Genomic DNA, 22,352 nt, shown 5'->3' with positions numbered 1-22,352 from the left:
CAGTAAAATATTACTAGATGCTATGTTCTTAAAATTTACTTGGTAACACCTTTGCAAATTGTTCATATTGATCCAATGGAACTCATTTTCTTGATGAAAAATCTCCTAAAATTCACGATTTCCTACTGGACATTCATAGCAAAATGTATATTTAAAGCCCTTGCGAGTGTGCGCATGGTAACGGCTCTGTGGAAGCCTGATTAGCTGGTTTCCAATTTGCCAGATTTTTTTTTTTTTTTAAGTTTTTTTTTTAAACCATTCTCTCTTGTTAGGGAGAACATAAAGGCATCAGAAACCCGCTCACAGCATTTCATTTCTGATATCCCTCAATATGGAATAAACAATTAAACTGATTTGAGTATGAATTGTCTCTGAAATATCCCCTTTATGCTTGGCAGCCCTATGCAAAAATTTCCGCCTGTTGCAAATTGAAAGTCTTCAAGTTGCAAACCCCCCTGAAGAACGGTTTTGATAATAGGGCCGTTGTCAGGCCCTTAACTCCATTGCCCGCGGCTGGGAGCCTCCAGAATAACGTTTAATGTAGTTGTCGGGCAAGGAGTCGTTGGCAGCCATGAGGCTCCCTGTTTGAGTGCTCCCTTTCCTGACGGGGAATATAGGACAGTGATCAAGCAGAGGGTCTCAAAGGAGGTCTTCAATCACTGGGTAACATGAAGGACGGATACACACAGGCTGCCAGAGAAGCCGGGACAAAGCTCCCGAGTTGCAGAGAGACAGAGAATTCCTGTATGAACACCCAGATGACTGGGAACCTAGTCCTTACGGATTAAACAGTGCCTGGGGGCACTAAGGCTAATAGGAAATGCTGGAATGGAGATTTTTTTTTTTTTTTTTTTTTTTTTTTTGGTCCCCAGTTTTGTACTGTTTATGATCTGCCAGCAGGAATATTTCACGGCATTAAAGGCATGGCCGGAAAGCAAGATGTATATGTATATACACACTCATACACACACGCGCGCGCGCACACACACACACACACACACACACACACACACACACTCTTCCTCTGTATCTTCACAACCCTGATACCACATATGGCCCTTGCGGACAGAGTATTGTGTGTTGTTTAGTCTTGGAACTTCTTTTAAAGATAGGATGTCATTTACAATCTTCAGGCCATATGTTTACTCAGACTTAAGAAACACGGGCTAATCTTTTTCTATTTTGAGGAGTAATAAATTGAAAAGATAATTACATAATATGGTGCATAATGTAACTCTGGCTTGAGCCATATGTGTTTAATTTTAGAGAAACATGCGTGATGACAGGTTATGAAGGATGAAACTATTTTAGTCTTTTTAGGGATTAGAAGCATGAGGTTTTTTTTTTTTTTTAAATAAGTGTCCCTTATTTCCATCCCCTCCCCCTCCCCCCGCAAAACAACCCAATACGCAAACCCAGTGAGAAACTCCCTCCTAAAAGCTGTTTGTTTTTTTCTGGTGGTCACTGGTATAGACAATTCAAGTTAGAGGGCGTATTAGTTCCAAGCCCTTGTAAAATGAGATGCAGGCTCCTGTGTGCTTAAGGGGGTGGGGAATGGTTGGCCATGTAGTTCGTAACGTGAGAGCAGAGTGTGGAGATGCTGTGTTTAGAGTCAGGCAGAAATTGTCATCCGAGTACCCAGTTAGAAACACCACCAGTTCTCCCTCTCCTTATTGAACGTGAAGGCGTATCTGATATAAAATGTTGTGGCGGGAGAGGTGTGAGAATTTTTCTTTCCTTCCTTCTGCACACATCAGTGGGGCCCCTCTTAAGAAGCTCCACCTACTCTACTTGGTCCCCAAGATGCAGCGTCAGCTCAAATACTCTCCGTAAAACTCTTAAGCAGGAGGCTCCTATACTGAGACCACTTTTAGGTCACCTTCACAATGTGTCACTTTATCCCTGCTCCTGGCCTGGCAGCAGAAGTGTCAGGTATGGTGGGCAGAATAATGCCCCCTGAATATGCCGATGTCCTGGTCTGTAGAACCTGGAAAGGTGATCTGTCACACGGAAAAGGGGATATCCGTTTGTAGATGGAACTGGGGTGGCCAATCACCTGATGTTGAATGGGGGGAGATTAGCCTGGATTGTGCCAGGGGCTCAGTGTACTCACAGAGTTTTTAAAAGGAGAAGAGAGAGGGAATAAAGAGATAAAAGCAAAGAGAACCAGAGCCAGACTCTGCCCAGTGTTGCTGACTTTGAACATGGAGGAAGGGGCCATACGCCAAGGAATGGGGGCTTCTTCTAGAAGCTGAGAAGGGCAAGCAAGGAAACAGATTATCTCCTAGAGCCTCCAGAAGGAACCACAGCCCTGCCAGCACCTTGGCCTTAGCCCCTTGAGACCCGTTTTGGACTTCTGACCTCCAGAACTATAAAGCATTTATATGTATATGTTAAATATACATATATATTCATATATGTATATATATGTATATGTTTAATATATATGTATGTGTTTAAAGTCACCGAGTTTGTGGTGGCTTGTGATAGCAGCCATGGGAAGGTAGTAGACGGGAGGAAGACCACATGCCTGGTGTACAGGGAAGAGATCAGTTGTTAGCAAATGTGGCTGTGTATGAGAAACACCTGGAGGGCTTTAAAAATGCTGGTATCTGGACCCTGGAACCCTGAAGTTGCAATTTAATGAGTCTAGGGGTGGCCTGGACACCAGGTTCCCCAGGTGATTCAGGTATGCAACCAAAGAGGTGGCACACCGGTTTAGGGTATGAGCTTTGGTATCAGTAAACACTGCTTCCAGGTGAGCACCGGTGTCGGGCCAGCTGGGTGTGCAAGTTATTCTCTTCGCTTTAGTTTCCCCATCTATCACCTGGGGATACTGTGAACTTCTGCTGAGGGTTGTATGATCCTGACGTATTAAAGGGCCCATGTCTTTCTCACGGGGATTGCTCAATAAAGGGTTGCTGCTCTTTGGAGTCCCCTTATGGTGATTGGGATGCACAGAGGCAGATCCCCTGATGAGATGATATTAGACAGGGAGCCTGGCTGATTTCTAGAGCTTATATTCGCAGCTGCTTTCAGAAGTAGCTCCTACTATTCTACCCTACCCACGGAAGGGAGAGAGGATCGGGAAAGGTAAGCAGCTCTTCCAGTGGCACCAGAAATAAGCTGGGAGCCGGGACTCGAACCTGGGTCTCTCTTGAGTTTGGGACCATGCCTGCTTGCCATGTGTGAGGCTTGCGAGGCGGATGGGTAGGAATGTGAAGCTGGCAGCTGCACTCTCTCGAGCCCCCTTGGGTGGCATTTCACAAACCATTGCCAGCGTCAGGCCCCAGGCTGGGGGTGGCATTTTGTACCGGATTCGGTCTCTGCACGATAAAGCGTATTGCCCTGTTGCCTGCCGTCACGGAAAAGGAGGTTGAAAGCCATGGGAATGATGATTCTTAACAGTTATAGGCTGTTTGCCTCTGTCTGCCGTTTAATCTAATCTCAGGTTCAGTTGATACTATTGATTAGGTTCTTTTCAGAACGGTATGCGGCATATGGGGCTTCTCTGTGTGGGGTAAAATGTTATTCTTCTCCTCTGTGAGTTGAGAAGAAAAGGTGAAAGTATACAATTAATTTGCCTGCACTTTCTTGCAAATTGTATGCTGGATTTCTGCGAAATGCTGTATGGAACAATATCCCAAGCAAATTATTGTTATTTACTGTGACTTTTGCCTGCATATTTAAAGTCAACAATTATGTTTCCTTTCTGTACTTAATGGCCTTTGTACAACAGTTTTAGAAACTTGGTCAGGTGTCACTAAGCAAACCTGCGCTTCGACCCTGTGATTCTTGGGAAACAAGTTAACAATATCAGAAGTAACAACCAAGCCCTGTTTCCAAAGGTAACAACCGAACCCAGGAGGGCCTGCTCCCCTCTCCCTTCCTGTAAGGTGATTAATAAATTATCTGGAGGCCATTGCCCTGAATTTCATTTGTTTTAGGCAATATATCATCTTTTGTCATCCTTGCTGTTGGTATGACGGAGAGCGAATAATAAAATGGAATCTGGTAATCTTAAGTTTTTTTTTTCTTCACATTTCATGCATTTGGAGGGCAGTTTTGCTACCTTTGGAATTCTGTCATTCCTTGAGTCCTTTAGAAGAGAAATTCTTTGAAAATGGACGTAGAGATGACACAGAATGGGACATCACTTCCAGCTGTACAACATAGTAATTAGGCCATTATGTACATCACACAGTGCTCACCAGGCTCAGTGCAGTCACCGCCTGTCACCTTATGATGTTATTACAGTATTATTACAGTAGTATTGCGTCTCCTCCCTTTCCTGTACTTCTTATCCTATGACTTGCTCATTTTACCCCTGAAAGTTTGTACCTCTTCCTCCCCTTCACTGATTTCTTCTATCGCCTTCCCCTTGCCCTGTGGCAACTCTCAGTTTATTGTGTACTTAGGAGTCTATTTATGTTTCTTTGGGATTTTTTGTTAGCTCATTTGTTTCATGTTTTAGGTCCCACATGTAAGTTAACTTACATGGTATTTGTCTTGTTTGTGTCTGACTTATTTCACTTAGCAGAATGCCCTCTAGGTCTGCCCATGCTGTCATGAATGGCAAGATTTTGTTCTTTTTTTCTGGCTGAGTAATACTCCATTATGCATGTGCACACACACACCACCTCTTCTTTATCCTTTTATCCATCAGTGGACCCTTGGGCTGCTTCCATAGCTTGGCTACTGTAGATAATGCTGCAGTCAATACAGGGGTGTGTGGGACTTTTTGAAATAGCGTTTTGGTTGTCTTCAGGTCATTAACCAGAAGTAGAATCACTGGGCTATATGGTATTTTTACTTTTAGTCTCTTGAGGAACCTCCACACTGTTTTCCATACTGGCCACAGCAGCTGACATTCCTGCAGCAGTGTAGGATGGTTCCCTTTTCTCCACATCCTCGCCAGCACGTGCTGTTTCTAGTCATTTTCATATGGGCGATTCTGACAGGTGTGAGCCAGTATCACACTGTGGTTCTGATGGGCATTTCCCTCATGATGAGTGATGTTCAGTATTTTTTGTGTGCCTCTTGGCCATCTGGGTATCTTCTTTTCTTTTCTTTTCTTTTTTAAAATATTTTGTTTACTTATTTGACAGAGAGAGAGAGATCACAGGTAGTAGAGAGGCAGGCTGAGAGAGAGGGAAAAGCATGCTCTCTGCTGAGCAGAGAGCCCGATGCGGGGCTCGATCCCAGGAGCCTAAGATCATGACCCGAGCCAAAGGCAGAGGCTTAACCCACTGAGCCACCCTGGCGCCCCTTGGTGTCTTCTTTGGAAAAATGTCTATTCAGGTCCTCTGCCTTTTTTTTTTTTTTTTTTTTTTAAATCAGTGTATTTGTTTTTTGGGCATTGAGAGCAAACTCTTTGTCCTAGAGGTGGGGCATATGTGTTTCACATCAGTGGTTCTCTAATCCCAGCCCAGATTCTGAAATAATGCTCTCCTTTTTGTGTTCCTCTTACTTTCATTGCCATGTAGCAGCCATTGACCTGAAGGTTTTTGGTGGTGATATATATATATATATATATATATATTTTTTTTTTTTTTAAAGCTGTCTTGGTTTTGGAGGTCCGAGCAGGTTTTTTGTTCTATTAGGGACCCAGTTCATGCCCCGACTGGAACTGCCAGAAGCAGCTTATGGCCAGCCATTCATGCACATACTAGGGTTTTGTGAATCTGAAAGAGATCCAAGTTCATTATTCCCAATTTCCAGGAACTTTGGGTTATGACATTTCCACCCAATAAACAGAAGCAAAGAGCCTACAAACCAAACTAGATCTTCTCATTTGAGAAATGAATCTGGCTTTGCTTATCCAGTGTCTTATCTAATAAAGAGTATGCTTGGCCAACTATATGTTAAAAGACAGTCTGACTGAAGAGTTTTCAGATCATCTCGGGAATAAATTGACAGGGAGACAGGTGCCGAAGATGGGCAGGAGTTAGAGCAAAGGACAGAGACCAGCCATCGTCTCCTGGGTTCTCTCCACCTTTAAGGACAGTTATTAATATTTTGCCTCTTTGCTTGTGGTTGTATTTAAAAGGAATACAACGTTTCAGTTAGAGCCCGGATCACCTTATAGCTATGCTGTTGCCATCCTCAGAAACAAATGCCATCAGGAGTTGGGGCTTCCTCCTTCCATTCCATTTTTATGTGTTTGGTTACATAGACCCTATTTTTGAGAGTGTTTAGTTGATAAGTTTAGCTTCAAACTGTATTGTATCCTTACTACTTTGTGCTTTTTTATTCAGCCTTGATTTTGAGAGTGATTAGCATTCATACATAGAGCTCTAACTTACCTCGCCAAAGTCTACACAGTATTCTGCCATTGAACCATGCCTTGTGCTTATTCATTCCAGCGTCGGAGGGCATTTAAAATTTTCTTTTTACTGCAGTGAACAACATAGGCATGCGTGAGAGTTTCCTTAAAGACTGAGAAGAAGAATTCCAAGAATTGTACTTACTAAGGCGCACCGCTCCTCAGTTCAGAACTTGCTTCCGTAGCAAGCTGAGGAGGATGTCGGTCTGTCCCGTCTTCCCTCAGGGAGTCTACAGTCTGGTGAGGAAGTGGAGGAGGATAGCTCTGTCTGTCCAAGAACTGTTTATTTGAGCCGGACTGCATTGGTGCCCTCAAGAGGAAGTAATGGTCTGCTTAGATTTCTAGCATCTTGTAGCAGACAAGTCACGACTTCATGTGAACGTGATTGTACGTGACACAATCACGGCATCGTGTCCACGGATTTCATCTGTTTGAATAGAACGCTCCCACGACATTGTCTGAATGGCAAGAGGCTCCTTTTCTGTTTCAGGTAGTGGCACGGTTTAGAGAAGGAAGACATCACCAATTAATCCAGCCAAGAGCCCAGCGAGCGTTGTCCTGCCCATGGGCTGGTTTTGGGCTTTCTCTGCCATTCCTTTTGGGGGGCTAAGAGAGCCCCAGAGAGACATGTCTGAAGCAACAGCACACAAAAATAGAGTGAACGAAGACAAAAATGTAAGAATAAAAGGGAGGAAGAATTTCTGAGTGAATGAGGCCTCCGCTGCTCCTTCTCCTCCTGAGGTGTGATATGTAGATCTGTCCCGTGCTCAGGCCTGACAGCTTGTGGGGACCAGATGAATTTTTCAGTCAGCATGAGAAATGCCATCCACACCAACTGATACCCTCTCCTGGCAGCTGCCTCACTATCTTTTATCATTCCTCTTGATCCATCATCCAGAGAATGCTAGAAGGCACGAGAATGTAAGATCCAAATAGGAATGGGTGCATGTTTTCTATCTTGGTGTACTTTCCAGAACCTTTTTGAACTTTTGAACCGCTCGCACCCATGGGGCCCTGTGCAGGGGAGTTGATAAATAGAGATAATGGTGATGTGAGTACAGTTTCTTTCATATGTAACTAGAGAAGCATGTGAGTTCCAGATAAGCTTCTCTTAGAAAAAATAAAATTCTAAATGTCAAAGATTTTTGAGCCAGGGTGACAAGGACTCCAGGACTGAAAGACGTCCTCGGACTTGAGCCCAGGAGGGGAGAATCCAGCAGAGAGCATATAGGTCAGTTTGGCCAAAGCCCCTTCTGTTTTCATTGAATTTAGACTTCCCTCCCTCTTCTGTGTTCTCTTAAGGCCTCTGGTTATTCTAATTTCACTTTCTTTCCTTGTCTGTAATGGTCACTTTCTAAGTCCTCCCCCAGTATATTGAAAAAACCGGGGAGTCAGCCTCTGAGACAATGTGTCTCATGGGTATGGGAGTGCGTTCTTTTCTTCACAAAACTTCTGGAACAATAATCCAGCTTCCATTCCCTCACAGGCATCTTTTTGAAATTGGAGGCTTTATATTCGGATAAAAGAAAACATGATGCATTGATTCTATGTAAATAAATGAAACGGGAAAGGCCTGGGTCATAAACACCCGGTCCAATTAAAGTACCTCGTTTTTGGATTGTTTATTAAAAATTTGCAATACATGTTTTCATGCCTGTCCTGGGCTTAGTTATTAACCAGTGGAGGATTTCGATAAGATTTTCCTCAATATTGGAGATAGAAGTAGTTTGTTTGTTTGTTTTTTAATTTTTAAATTTTAAAAATTGTTATGAATTCAGACTCATACCCTCCTAGGAAAGCAATGCACGCCAAGTGCAAGGTGAAGCCTAAAAGCTTATCATTTAGAAAAAATGTCCAAGTGTGGAAATAACGGTCATAATTGTTAGCATTGGATTAATTAGATTTGGCATCATTTATTTCCCATTTTAACTTTTTATCACTTTTGTCTACATCTTAATTATTTGGGGATGAACAAATCAATGGGGAACATAGTAAGCATTTACTAGATGTTTGTTGTATTAACAAAGGGACATTTTTCAATGACTTCATTCAAAGCTTATGTCGTGTGGAGATTTCACAATAAAATGAGGGCTTGTGAGATGTAGGGAGGACCACGTGGCTGGCTGAGGTCACACATGACATGATTTTGCTCTTGCTAAAGTTTGAGCACGTTGCCTTCTGTTTTGTTTTGTTTTGTTTTGTTTTTTTACTTACATGTATTAGGTTCATGCATTTCAAAGGTGGAGATCCAGTAAGAGAGGACATTCCCGTATTTTCTCCACAACAGGCTGCAGGTTATCGTAAGTTACACCTCCCAAATCCCCACTCCTTTGATCTCCCCAAGATGCCACTCGTAGCTCAGTCCGCGTAGATTGTAGAGCTCTGGTCGGCGCACAATCAGGCATTTGATTTTTATTGTCTTTGGAGGAATGTGTAGGATTTTTAGAACTTTAGCCATACCCAAATAGTTACTTAATTTGAAACCTGCTGGAATTTCTTATTACTCAACTACACGGTGGGAGGTAGTGGGATACAGGATAAATGGCTCATTGGAAAAAAAAAAAAAAACAACTCTCTTACATGGTTTTTTCTTCACTACTTGGGTCCTTCGAGAAGGTATTACCTTATGGGGTAATCCCACTCCTGTAGGAATGTGTTTATTACACACGCACACATCTCCATAGATGCACCCGTCCATGTATACCAAAGTGTGTTCACACGTCTGTGTGCACACCTCCACGTGTATGGTCGTTACATTTCCTAAACCCAAGTAACTCGAGTTTCTTTCCTAACACAAAAAGTCACTTCCAAGAAAAGTGGAAAAATAAACAGTATAATCAGCGAGGCATCACAAATAACTTTTATGTCTAAATCAAGCTATTAAATGCTTTTTTATTTTTAAGTAGATAGGGGAATAAAATAGCTACATAGTTCATAAAGTGGTGTGCCATTACTGCCTGCTGTGCCCGAGAATTATGCCAGCTTTTTACACTCATGAAGTAAAAGCAGATTAGAACTGTGATCAATGTATTACCCTATATTTCTTATTGTGCGTTATATTTCCTTTTTGAGCACCTTTGTCGACTAAATGGCTACTAATGACATAATTACAATTGTTTGTCACCACCATAATGCGTGATTTCCTATCTCATCATGAAGATGTAAGTTAGATAAAAGAGGAGTTTTGGCAGGAAGACAAAGTGCAGTGATTTATTAAAGGCCAGATGTGGTTGTTAAAAGCTTTTCTCCAGAAGGCTCAATTGAGTGATGTGAAAAGGGAATGAAATCGCTCCGCACACCCAGCCTGTGGTTCGGGGTGTGAGTGACATAGTTGCTCATGGAAGCATGACAGACGAGCCACATGTTTTATTGTTGTGTACAGATTTTACGTTGGAATTTAAACAGGGTGAGAAAGGTCCGCATTAGCTTACACCAGCCAAGTAGGTGTTTAAAAGAAACTCGTGAGACTCAAGGGCTGGCAGGATCCTTCCATTTGTTTCGTGCCTCATAGGGAGGACTGAGCTCTCTAACATGTCTGTCCAGCACGGCTCAAAAACCTCGAGGGAGGGAGAGAGAGGCTCATTGGAGAAATCAGAGTGATCAGAAGCGAGTAGAGACGAGATACCACTCACACACTGTTGACATACGTATCATACACGTAGACTTGACATATAGACACTCAGATTCGATAGATGCTTCTAAGGAAAAGGCGCCATTCCTGGTTTTAGTACTATTTGCACATGCAAAGCCTGTTAAAATAATGTTAAGACCCTGGAGTGATAGAAGCTATGAGTGGTTTGAAGAGTATTCTCGAGCTTTAGGGGAGGATGGGGGTGGAGAAGAAAGTGGTTATTTCTTTGTGTCATGCTCTGTTTCTCTGTACTTCCTCTCTTCTCTTCCCCCTCCCCGCCCTTTCTCCTCCTCCTTCCTCACTTCCCTGTAAAATTTTGTATGAACAGAGTTACACTGTAGAATGGGGTCTGTGCCGTGTGGAACCCAGTGTTGTGCTGGACATAGGAATCTTCTTGTGTCTTCCAGAGTGGACAGAAAAAGTGACTTTAAATAGAACAAATGGAAGACTTAGACTTTTTTTTAGATTAATTCAGTGAGGCTGGAGAGAGGTTTGGTGGGGTGTTCATAACCCTGCTGGGTTCTCTCAGTACAAGGTCCTCCTCGTGTTCTCTGTCAGGGTCATACAGCCTTGAGAGCTCTTGTAGAGTTACCATTCTTGGTGATTGTAATTTGTGGAGTATCTGTCATATTACCTAAATGTTTATTCCCCGGTTTCCGGTCTGTAAGTTCCACGCAGGCAGGGATTGTCCTATCGCGTTCCCTGACACATTGTGTGCATTTGGGAAGTAGTCATAGGATGAACCACAAGAACCACTTGGACAGTAGCCTGCGTTCAGCCTATCACTTGGAGATCACCAGCAAACCCATCCAGATAAAACTTTCCCAAACTTCAGATATGTGTCCACATAGATAATGAAGAAAGTTAGGTGGCTTCCTGCCATCCCCTTAATTTAAAATTTGGAGCCTGAGAATCCAGCTAGGTCCAGTCCCTTCCAAGTTGACTTTTGTCTCCCAGGCACCCATCATGTAATTCCAGAGACTGCCACTTGATGGCTCGTATCCAACCCTTCCACACGAGAGAATCAAGTCAGAAAAAAATGAACGTGTTCTCTACCTCTTGACTCTTTCATTTAGAATCTGCATGTTCTTTATGACTCATGTGTTGACCCTTATAAAGAGAGGACTGAAATGGAAACGCAGGGAGTTAAGTTTCAGAGATGCCAAGTACTTAGAACCCGGGCTGCCTTCATGGTCGTGGGACCCACACAGCCAGCCCAGGCCCTGTGATCAACAGGGCCCTACCCTTGGTTGAACGCACTGCTGTCACTATCTTGAAAATCTTTAATTTTTTTTTTCTTTTTAAAAAGATTTATTTGTTTATTTGAAAGAACATGAATGGGGTGGGGAGCGGAGGGAGAGAGAGAGAGAAGCAGACTCCCAGCTGTGTGCAGAGCCCCACATGGGGCTCTAGCCCATTACCCTGAGCTGAAATCAAGAGTTGGAAGCTTAACTGACGCGGCCACCCAAGCGCCCCACCATCTTGAAACTCTTAATAAATTCACACAAGGGGTCCACAGTTTCATTTTACTCTGGACCCCACAGTTTACGTTGGTGGCCTTGCCTGTCCCTATATGTTCTTTCATTGTCACCACCGGTGACTTTACAGTTGCTAACTTTCCTTACTCTGCCAGAACCCCTGTTATTTGAAGCCAGGTTGCCCAGGCCTGATCTTAACCTGACCAGGGCTCCTAATGGCTTTATTGAGTGCTTGTCAGGAAGCCTGCCTTCCCTAGACACAAACGAGTGGGATAAGAGCTTTAGCCTTGACTCCTGGATTCAGATCCTGGCCCTGCAAGGAGCACATTACTTACACTTCCCAGGCTCAGTTTGGTCATTTGCAAAAACGACATGATAATAGTGTGCCTCCGTCCTAAACTTGAGGTGGGGGCTAAATGCGATAGTGGATGGAACAAGCTTCCCGGGCACCTGGCCTACGGTGAGCGCTCAGTCACGGCTGGGTATTGTTGCCATCACTGGGCAGCACATTTCTGGAGACGCGTGCCCCTCATGGAGGAGCCTCCCGTTCTCTGTGGTCGGCGCTCCCTGACGCTGCAGAATTGTCGCCGTGCCTTGATGCTGTCCTGGGCCGCACATACGAGTTCTTGGAGCCTGATGCCAGAGTTCAAGGGAGGCCTTGACTCCGCTCTGGTGACTGCCTCCCTCTCTCTGAGACCCTGACTGGTCCCTCTCCTCTGTGCTCCCTCCTGTATATGGAATGATCAACATGGAAAGGATTTGTATAACCAAACTGAGAATTCTGTAACCCATTTCTGTTTCCCAGTGGTTCAAAGATATCTCTTACTCACTGTATCTTTTGCAGGGCATTGAAAACACATTTTGGGGGCTGCCTAGGTGGTTCAGTGGGTTAAGCCTCTGCCTTCCGCTCAGGTCATGATCTCAGGGTGCTGGGATCGAGCCCCATATCCGGCTCTCTGCTCAGCGGGGAGCCTGTTGCCCCCTGTCCCTCTGCCTGCCTCTCTGCTTCCTTGTGATCTCTCTGTGTCAAATAAATAAATAAAATCTTAAAGAAAAAAAAATTTTGAAGAAGACACGTAATGTGTAAATAGAATCCCCTCCCCCATTCATACAGAAAACTTGCAAAACATTGACCATATCATAGGGACTTGGGTTCTTGGAGAGGGTTCTTGGGTTATTGGGGACGGATGGGATGTGGGATATGATCCATTTATTTATCTGACAAGGATCTGTTGAAGACTTCGTATGCCAGGTATCCTTGTAAGTCCCGGGAGTGTAACTCTTCACAATCCCACAAGAACCTTGCTGTTGTGTGGCTGACATTCTAGAAGTGAACAAATACTAAATACAACAAAGGACAGTATCAGACAGTATCTCTGCTATGCAGAGAAGTAAGACGGGGCCATGCAATAAGACTGCCTCTGGGCTGCTTTAGACAAGGTAGCCAGGGAAGGTGTCTCGGAGGAGGTGACATTTGAGCTGAGATGTGAATGGCCAGAGGGAGGCGACCCCTAGAAGGGTAGGAGAAAAGCCTTCCGGGCTCAGACCCTCAGGTGCCATGAGCGTGGTGGATTTGAGGAACAGAAAAAAGACCATCGTGGCTGGAACGAGGTGTCTGAGCTAGAGACGGGAAATTGGTTGGGCGAGTAAGTTAGTTGGGGCCTGATCTTGGAGTCTGTAGACCATGATCATGTCATCCCTGGGCCTTGTTGCTCTTTTATTTTCAAGCTAAAAGAGACCCAGGAATCTGTTTCATCCTAAGCTGAACAATTGAATCAATTAAGCAGTCTCCAGGTATTAATTAGACAGGAAATGGATGATTTTACCTGGATTTATCCACTGAGGTTCTCTAAATAAGAAGTGTTATCTGAATGGAGCACTGGAATTGGAGTCCCAAGGCAAGTCTCAGCCCTACTGGGATAAGCTGTTTAGTTTCCTCAGTGAATCATATCATCATAGATTGATCATGCCTTTGACACAAGGTTGGCATAATGTCGAAATGACTTAGGGCTCGGGGTGACTACTGGGTAAATGCAAAGTCATATGCAGATATTACGTAGCTGTTGTGATTGATAAGTCTCAGTTGATAACCTTAGCTGCTAAAAATCTCTACTTTTTAAAGTTAGAAAAGTATATTTTTCTATCCATTAAGGAGTTTTTCTATTACTTGTAGAGAGACCTAACAGATAAATTCATGATGTATATAGTTACCTTATTCAGTAAGTGCTTCCTAGATACTGGCTCATGTTCATAGATAACTGACCTTCTTTGTTAAGGTCTGGAATGTGAGAGCACATGCCCCATCTATGGGATTCTGTCTCGTAGATTACTTATCTCTTAGCTGGACTGACTTTGAAATATGGGAAGGTCCCAAAAGATGGTTTACTGTTAGTTTTAAAGGCTTGTCTTTAAAGAGGATCACAGTGGTTTTTAGAAGACAAAAATTCCATGCCTTTAAAGGTGACTCCTGGTCACCCTGGATTTGGGTTTGTGGAGATGAGTGGTTTATATGTTGTTCTTTGGGAGAAGGTAGTTGTGGAAATTGGGTCTAGGTAGCTGACATTTATGAAGCAGGAGTCAGCTTTTGTCTCCATCTGCCTCTCAGAACTTCTCACTCTGCTCAGCAGGACATCTGTATATGTCAAGGAATCAGCCACAATGACTGGTTGGTTGAGTTGATTAGTGTTTGCCTTTGGCTCTGGTCATGATCCTGGAGTCCTGGGATTGAGCCCCCACTCAGACTCCCTGCTCAGTGGAGAGCCTGCTTCTCCCCCTCCTCCCCACTCATACTCTCTCTCTCAATGTCTCTGTCTCTCTCTCTCAAATAAATAAAATCTTTAAGAAAAAAAAAAAAAGGAATCAACAAGGATAACAAATTCCATTGGTCTGGTTCTCCAAGATTGGTTTCAGGAGCCATGTAAATGGCCACAGGGTATCTGAATTTTAAGATCTTACTCTCCTCTTGAGTTCGTAGACATCCCTGGGAAAGATGATCTCAGATTACTGGAAGACTTTATTGTTAAGTTTTAGAGAATTTTGCATTCTGCTTAGAAAGTCATTTTCGAGTTTTATTAGAACATTTACTCGCAATGGTGCTAATTATTTTAAATATGACCCTGGAAATGGGCTATGTCAGCTTGAAAAGACTATTTTTAACAGAATTTGGTTTTAAAGGCAGGTTTTATAGACATTATAGTAATACCATTGTTATCTAATTAGCATCCACTGTGCAAATGTACGTGATATTAGAGAGGCAAGTATACATAAAATTATAAATTGTGACATTTTATGAGGTTTTTTTATCATGAGTCTTACACAGTCATCATTACTTAACAGTGTGAAATGTGGCCTTAGACATTACATCATGTAAAGACCAGAAGACCAAAAAAAAAAAAAAAAAAAAACCACACACACACACACACACAAAAACCTGAGGATCAATTTTTGATTATAATAAAGTTTTAGTATGAGGCATTTCTGAATATGTGTCATGAACATGAGTCATGATTTTCACACCAAACCTGACCTATTATGATTATGTTTTGACTTCAAGGGGTTTTCAGTATTTAAATTCTAAACCTAATTCTAAGGTTTCAAAATGATTCACATTCAAATCTACTTTTATGTTTTATAATTAAATAAGAAAATATTGCTTATACCTACATTTTTACTATTCTTAGACATATTATAATTATTTCTTTAATTTCACCAATAAAATAGCCCATTTCTTCATTAGTAAATTACAAGGCTACCTCAATAAAAGAAAAAAAAAACTAGTGTAAATGTGGCTCGCCATCTCAAATCATCACTCAATGTGGAATTTCCTTTCGTTAGTTCTTTTTGTAAAATGTGAAAGATACTTTCTAGGTAAATTAATCCCTTCCAAGCGGTAAAATCACTTCCTTTTTGGAAAGAGTTATTAGAGTCTTCTTCTTTATAATCTTAAATACCACTTATGTTAGAGTGAACAATACATGGGAAAATTACACCAGTTAAAAAAAGAATGATCGCGACCCAGGCCAAGTACATTGCAATTATGTGTTCATGGAAAAGTGAGCTTTCTACCGGGAAAAGCGTGATAGAGATGCCCATGAAATTTCCAAAGTTTAAGTATTTTTGTAAATTAGGTTGTTCCTAGTTAAACAGGTGGCTTTAAAGGCTGGTTTCACTGTTGTTTTAATCATAGTTTAGTTACCATGGAGAAATATGCAAGTTAGCATTTATACACAGAAGTGAAATTTATGCTGCATAGATAATAGCCTAAATTTAGCTTGACTTAAGTTTACCACTTCCTTTTTTTTTTTCAGCAAAAAAGAATAATAATATATCACATATATCCATTAACAAGTTAATTTCTTTAAACGCTACTGTTATATTTTTAGAGAATTGCTCTTCTCAGGCATCCAGGGACCACTCCACTTCTGTCAATGTGGCTTCTTCCAGTGACGAACATAATAGAGCATATTACATGTGATTTGCTCGAACTGTGTCATCCTTAGGTTTGATACAAGACTTAGCTAACTTTAAAATCCATCACGTGGTGCCAAACTAATATTTGGACACATTGTATCTCGTTGGCTTTTGTCAAGGACTACTATTTCGTTTTGAAAATCTCCAAAATGTGCCCCGTGGTAACGGGGCCGACCGGATTGCAGACCCCAGCCATAGTTTCGATGACCATTTGGATACATTTTCTCTAAGGGAAACTCTGAGGCAGGTCTTTGTCAGGTACCGTTGCGCTCTTACTGTCTTCTCAGGTGGGTAATAGATTTTTCACCCTGAATTAAGAGGTTCGTTTCTGTGGAATCCCGCAATCGGGAGCTGCCTTTCCTGCCATTTGCTTTTGCCCGGTACCTCCGAGCGAAGGCTAAGTTTTCAAGGACAAATGTAGTAAAACTGTCTTGATCCAACACGAGGTCCCCCAGCACAGAGAGAGAGCAGCAGATCCCTTTCAACACCAGCTGTTCTCACAGATATAGATTGCTGCAGTGAAATTTTCTTAATATAATTCAGGAAGCTCTAGAGAATTCTCCAAAACAACTGTGCCAACAAGGAAAATGTTGAATTTTTCATCAGCTGCCCAATGCTGAGAGTTAGTGGGCAATCCGTTCATTCATGACCAGATGTTCAGTGTGGTAACGCTCTGCAGTTAACTTGAACCCTGTGGCCTGTTTACCATTGGCTGCAAGGACATTGGCAGCAGCCTGGCATTGGAGAATTGAGGCCCGCACAAGCAAAAGCCCGAAGTGTGTGTCTGTGGCTTCCTGGTTCTCACCAGCGACTAGACAAGGTAGGGAGTGTTGACAGAGGGGAAGGACATCACATCAGTCATTCTCAAGGCAAGAAGAATTTGCTATAGGTTTGTGTCTTGGGGGAACCGTTGGCAAATTCTTACACTCCTTTTTATTTGGGAAGAAAGGAGGTCTTTGTTTAGTTGGATAGTTTTTTTTTTTTTTTTTCTTTAAACCTGTGTCTAAACCATCAAACTTTTTGTGGTGGGGGCAGTAGGTGTGGGTAGGTTAAAACAGTAAGAAAAGGGTTTCTGATTTTAAACTAGGGGAAGTCATTAAAGTTGACTCTTAATACTGACTCCTTACTGGGTCCAATCTGGAATTGGGAATATGTGATATTTTTTGCCCTAGGTAAACTTTCTTATTATAGACGGCAAATATTTAGATCTTCCATTCACAGAGTCCCCATTTCCTCCATATACATGTGTTGCACCCAGGACTTTTTTGTGAGCTGTTTTAAATAACAGTGTTTAGGGAGAAGGGGGTGTAGTAGGTGGAGTAGGGGTTTTTGAAGAAACACTGTGATTTTCTACCTTGGAAAGGATTCTTCCTTAAAATGATTAACTGTGTTTGATTCTGGAATTGCAGCATGCCGGGCACGGGGAGGCAGAATTTCATAACAGATAGCTCAGATGGAGGGCTCTTTTCTTTTCGCCACCGGGGCATTGCACAATACTTTTCTTTTTCTTTTCTTTTTTTTTTTAATAATGGTGAAATATACATGACATGAAATTGACCAATTTAACCAACCTGTGATAATTGTAACTATTATTTCAAAACAGTATGGGAAAAGGAAAGGAAAAGAAAAAAATCTTTGTTATTTGACCATTTCGCATTTGTGGCTTCAACGGTACTATCCCAACAAGAAGTTGGTCTTTGTTTACTTGAAACTAGAACAGAAAGTCATCATGGGGGAAGCGTCTTTTTTTTTTCTTTTTTTTGAGACTTGGGTGGTGGTTTTTTTCTTCCTTCCAAAGTCCTTGACTCTCCCCGGCACATCCCTAGTGACAGCCATCCTTGCGGGCACCCAGGTAACTTGGAGGGTCTTTGGAGCAGAAAACCCTTGGACTAATTATATTTGCTTTGGCAGAACTTTCTGCCCTTGGTGTACAAGTTGCAGTGAACACTTCCTTTGCATTTCCTGCTTACAGAGAAAGCAGGTTGCATGTCGCCCTGAAATAGGGACATTTCTCACTACTCCCATTTCAACCAGAACCTCGCTGGCCCTTCGAAGCACACCAGAGGAGTATGTGTTTCATTTGTGTGGGTGATTTCTTTGAAAAGTTCCTTGGCTTGGGGACTTGGAAAAAGGAGGTTTTGAATTTCGGCAGGCAGGTACTGACGGAGGGCTGCTGAGCCGCGCGGAGAAGGCACCGGGTTGTTTTCTGGGATGCTGACTTGCTGATAGAAACTCGAGAACCAGTTTACAGTAGCTCTGACACCACTGTTACCTTTCTGCAGTCCCCTCCAGCTGCTCCCAGCCCTTCGGATGCCTCCGCCATGCACACAGTTTGTTCTTGGGTGTGAAAGCAAACAGTGTTTGAGTTGGCAGCGACTTCTCCTTCAGTCGAGTTTGCTGCCTCGGCAAGAAACCGCAGCAGGAGCTTTCTGCTGCTGAAGATTTCCACTGGCAGGATGGCCTTTTCCCACATTTCCTTGGTTTAAGGAAACAGATTTTTGAACTTTTTTTTTTTTTTTTTTTTAAAGACAAAATGCCAACATTTAACAGCTGGAGTTAGTATATAATTTATGGTTTTCACTTTATGTTCTTGTGGATGTATAAAAATTAAAAATCTGCAATTATTGTTAAATTATGCAAGTTTTTGCAAAAAGAGTGATTAAAAATAGACCCTCTGTTACGAGGAATTCAAGAAAGTCATTGTTACCCAAACAGGTATTCTCAATTATTCTATCTTTAATGGTTTTTAATTGTTATAATTTACTCATATTCTTTTACATCTCTCAGAGGAGATGTTTCTGAAAGCTCTTTGTTTTTCCTTTAAGGAACAAGTAGGAGTTTGTTCATTTGAACCTCTTCAGCTTTTTTAAAAAAAATCATATTTTTTATTTTTTTACACGTCAGCATGGTAATCCTCCCTCTAGGTAACCCTTCTTGTCACAGAGGATCTGCCTGGAGAATCTTAACTCTAAGAAACATAGACCTGCTATTTGTCAAGGTGATGGTCTTTGTCATGGAAGTTATCCAAGCTTTTGTTACGCCACAGAACCTACTTCTTGGGCAAGCTGCAGTTTTCCCTGTTACTTCTTCCCAGGAAGCTCCTCTCCACACCTTACAGATTCAGCGTATGCACTCCTCATTGGCTGCCCGGCCTTGGCCGAATTGGTAACTTATCAGAATCAGGAAAGGACGCAGCCAGCCAATAAAAAGTGACTGAATGTTACCTCGGGACGGGTAGTATTTTTGTAATTTTTGTCCTGTCCATACACAGAGACGAGGGGAGTCTTCTGTTGTTATTGTTACTTCTTTTTCTGTTGATCAAGACTCTGAGAACCTTTATTGACGCCCCCAAAAGCCACACCTTTACTGAAAAAGTGACACGAGCATTCTGTGCCTTCTTGGTTTCTCAGAAAATAAAATAGGAAGTGAAAAGGCCTTTCTCCTTGGTACAGCGTGTTACTATAAAGATCGTTCGATCTACACGTTAGATTGACGGTCAGAACATTAGCTGTGACGAATAACAAGGGACAAAATTTTTCTTTTCTTTTCAAGGGTAGTGGCAGTTAATCATTTTTATCTGCCCGCCTTGAGGACTTGATTAGATTTATGACGTATGCCGCATGTTTATGGCATTTTTATTATATGTTGTTAATTTGTTGTAACTGCCACTGCTTTTTTTTTTTTTTCTTCTTCCTTTTTCTCCCCAGAGGACTCTTGAAAGCAACTAAGTGTCAACTGTTACCTTGTGCTTTGGGAAACTTTATTTAATTTTTAATGTTGATAAAAGGCATCGTGGCCTACTGGTTGAAAAAAAGAAGTCCCCGCGATTACAATGTGTATCTTAACGTCACACAAGAAGAAAATTTGCAGGATGTTCTGTTAAATACTTGTGTATTTCCTTGCACACTCAGGCTGGATTGAGAGGGTGCCCATTGATAAATCATCTCACCTGAAACCTAGGTGTTGAGCGTGTGCTAAACTGCGATTTTCTTTATTACTGGAAAGTCATATACGTAGTTTTCAAATCACTGCAAGGTAAGACAATTGGACGTTGAACGTTTAAACTGCTTCAAGAGTCAGGCAGTTGAATGATGCATTTTAGAACAACACACTCTTTTTTAGCTTACTAGCTCTCAGAATGGATATGGAATCTGTTAAATATAGAGGCAATTCTTTAAATAAGGCCGACAGTTAAAATTGGGAAGCAGGAGAATTAGATTGGAAATGATTTATGATGAGTCTACAGGACATTCAAAAAATAAAGTTAGAAAAGGAAATCCACTGGCTGTATTGGCTACGTGACAGCAAAAGATTTTTACTTTTCATCCCTTTTGAATTGGCTGGATATATAGGCAATGCATAGAAACAGACTCTCAGGCGGAAAAATTTATGGATTTTTTTGTTGTTGTTGTTAGTGTATGTTCTGGCTTTAGTTTGGTATTGGCTTTACAAGCCTCTGACTATAACCAAGTCAGTTTCTTGTTTTGACAGTTACAAACTTTTTCAATAATAGAGAACCACCCATTCTCTTAAGAGCATTAGACGTTGAAGTAAATAGAAGCTGAGCTGAACAGCAGCTTTGTTTTTGTCACGCAGCGGGAACATATGGGACCTTAATAAATACCATTTGAAGATGACATGGGTGTGGTTGTTGAGCTGATAATGTGTAATGATCACAGATGCGTGTGTCACGTTCAAGAATTGGTATACATTGGTTCACACTCCACTTTAAGGAGTTTATATATATTCTGTGGGAGAAACAATATGAATTCAAAGAGGCAGATTACAGGCCATATTAAGTCATTTAGGTATGAGGTGGTTTCACGGACAGCCCAAACTTGTTCTGATGATGACTTACTAAAGCATCTAAAAGGCTATGTATAATGGGCAGGGAAAAGAAGTATACTTCTAGGTGTTTTAGACACAAAATCCTTGATTGTTCCAGTTGTATCGATACGAACGTAACCAAGGCACGGCGATACCTTTACGAACTAGTAGGAGTTCAAGTTATTAAGGTGGCATTCGACTTCGGTGTCGAGGGAGGCAGGAGATGCCTACCACCCAGGAGTGTGCAGGGGATGATCTCTTGATTCCTTCACCCGTGCCCCGTTGCTTGCTTATGGAACCGATAGCTCGGGCATGTCGACATTTGTTGTAGACAGTTTTGAGAAGACCTAAGTTTGTACTCAGATGCTGTCCTTAGACATAAAGTGTTTAGAGAAGTGAGACCTTTCTTTACCCCCATGGAGAATTTAAGCTGCAGCCTCCTGAAGAGGTAAGCTTGAAGTATTTGGGTTAGGGGAACAAATGTGGTTTTTTGGTTCTTGAGAACAGAATGAATAAGCAACAGAGACCAAGAAGCATGGCACTTGAGGAGAACAAGGAACAATTCCCTTTGGCTGGAACATGGAGTTCAAAAAGAAGAAGAGAGAAAATGAGTTGGAAAGGTAGCAGACACACTACTATAGAGAACCTCAAATTCAGTTCACAAGCAAGTAATTTATTTGGTACCATTAATTAATATTACTAATAGCAGATAACGTTTGCTATGGACAAGGCAGCAGGCACAGTGATTTGCAGTTCATTATGTTTTACTTCTTCTCCAAATGCAATGAAGGGGGTACTGTTACTATCCGTAGAATACCATGCTGGTGAGGAAATTGAGTGGTGGAAAGAGTGGTATGATCTTTCCAGAGGCACAAAGCAGTGAGATGGAGCCATGATTTCCAGTTTGTCTCTGTGACCGAAGGACCAGCCTTTCGAAGATTCTGATTACACAGCCACTGGGCATGACCAGGATTTTTATGAGCACAGATCTCTCTTGGTCAGAGCAGAGCTCCGTGACAGTTCACTTGTCATCATTTCACAGAATATTGTGGGGAGCCCAAATTAGAGGAAATTGTGATGTTTCTGAAGAGCTGAAATCCAGCTACTGGTTGAAGAAAAAGTCCCCTCTCTTGCAATGTGTATCTTACTTCACGCAAAAAGAAAAATTGCAGTGTGTTCTGTTAAACACTTGTGGTTTTTGTTGCACACTCAGGCTGGGTTGAGAGAGTGCCCACTGATAAATCATTTCACCTGAAACCTGAGTGTGATTTGAAAAGATTGGAAAGACAGTGCTGGGGGATGTGTCTAAAAACCTGTGAAGTTGTAGCCACTGGATTTGGTGTGAAGGTGACGGACGATTGGGAGAATCGGTGTCCCCAGCACTTGTACCCAGAAGAAAAGAGAGACAGGCTGGGCAGCGATGAGCGGAGCTTTGGATACCCCGTTAGGTGCAAGAGTTAATTTCAGGCAGAATCCTTCTGGAACATGATGAAATACACATTGAACATAACCTTGGGAAGGTAGTTGGGCTAGAGATGTGGATTGGAAGCCAAGGGAATAAGTATATATATATATAGAGAGAGAGAGAGAGAGAGACTGGTGCATTTAGTGAGGGGGGAGA

The 22,352-nt window shown here is 42.1% G+C and overlaps 1 protein-coding gene across 3 annotated transcripts in view; it reads left to right on the top strand.

The window, feature by feature from the left end:
- The window catches only part of FOXP1 (forkhead box P1), a 685,031-nt gene that overhangs the window by 264,836 nt on the left and 397,843 nt on the right, over positions 1–22,352 (top strand). Inside the window, exon 1 of one of the 3 annotated variants that reach the window (XM_059390154.1) lies at positions 8,571–8,625. The exons of the other annotated variants lie outside the window; for them this stretch is intronic. The gene's annotated coding sequence lies outside the window, so the exon portion shown is untranslated. Of the gene's footprint in view, positions 1–8,570; positions 8,626–22,352 lie in introns of those variants that run through there. 3 annotated transcript variants of the gene reach the window in all.

This window comes from Mustela nigripes, chromosome 2, assembly GCF_022355385.1.
Source record: "Mustela nigripes isolate SB6536 chromosome 2, MUSNIG.SB6536, whole genome shotgun sequence".
Classification (NCBI taxonomy): domain Eukaryota; kingdom Metazoa; phylum Chordata; class Mammalia; order Carnivora; family Mustelidae; genus Mustela; species Mustela nigripes.
Note: the sequence above shows the minus strand (reverse complement) of the source record. Positions and strands in the feature narration are given on the sequence as shown.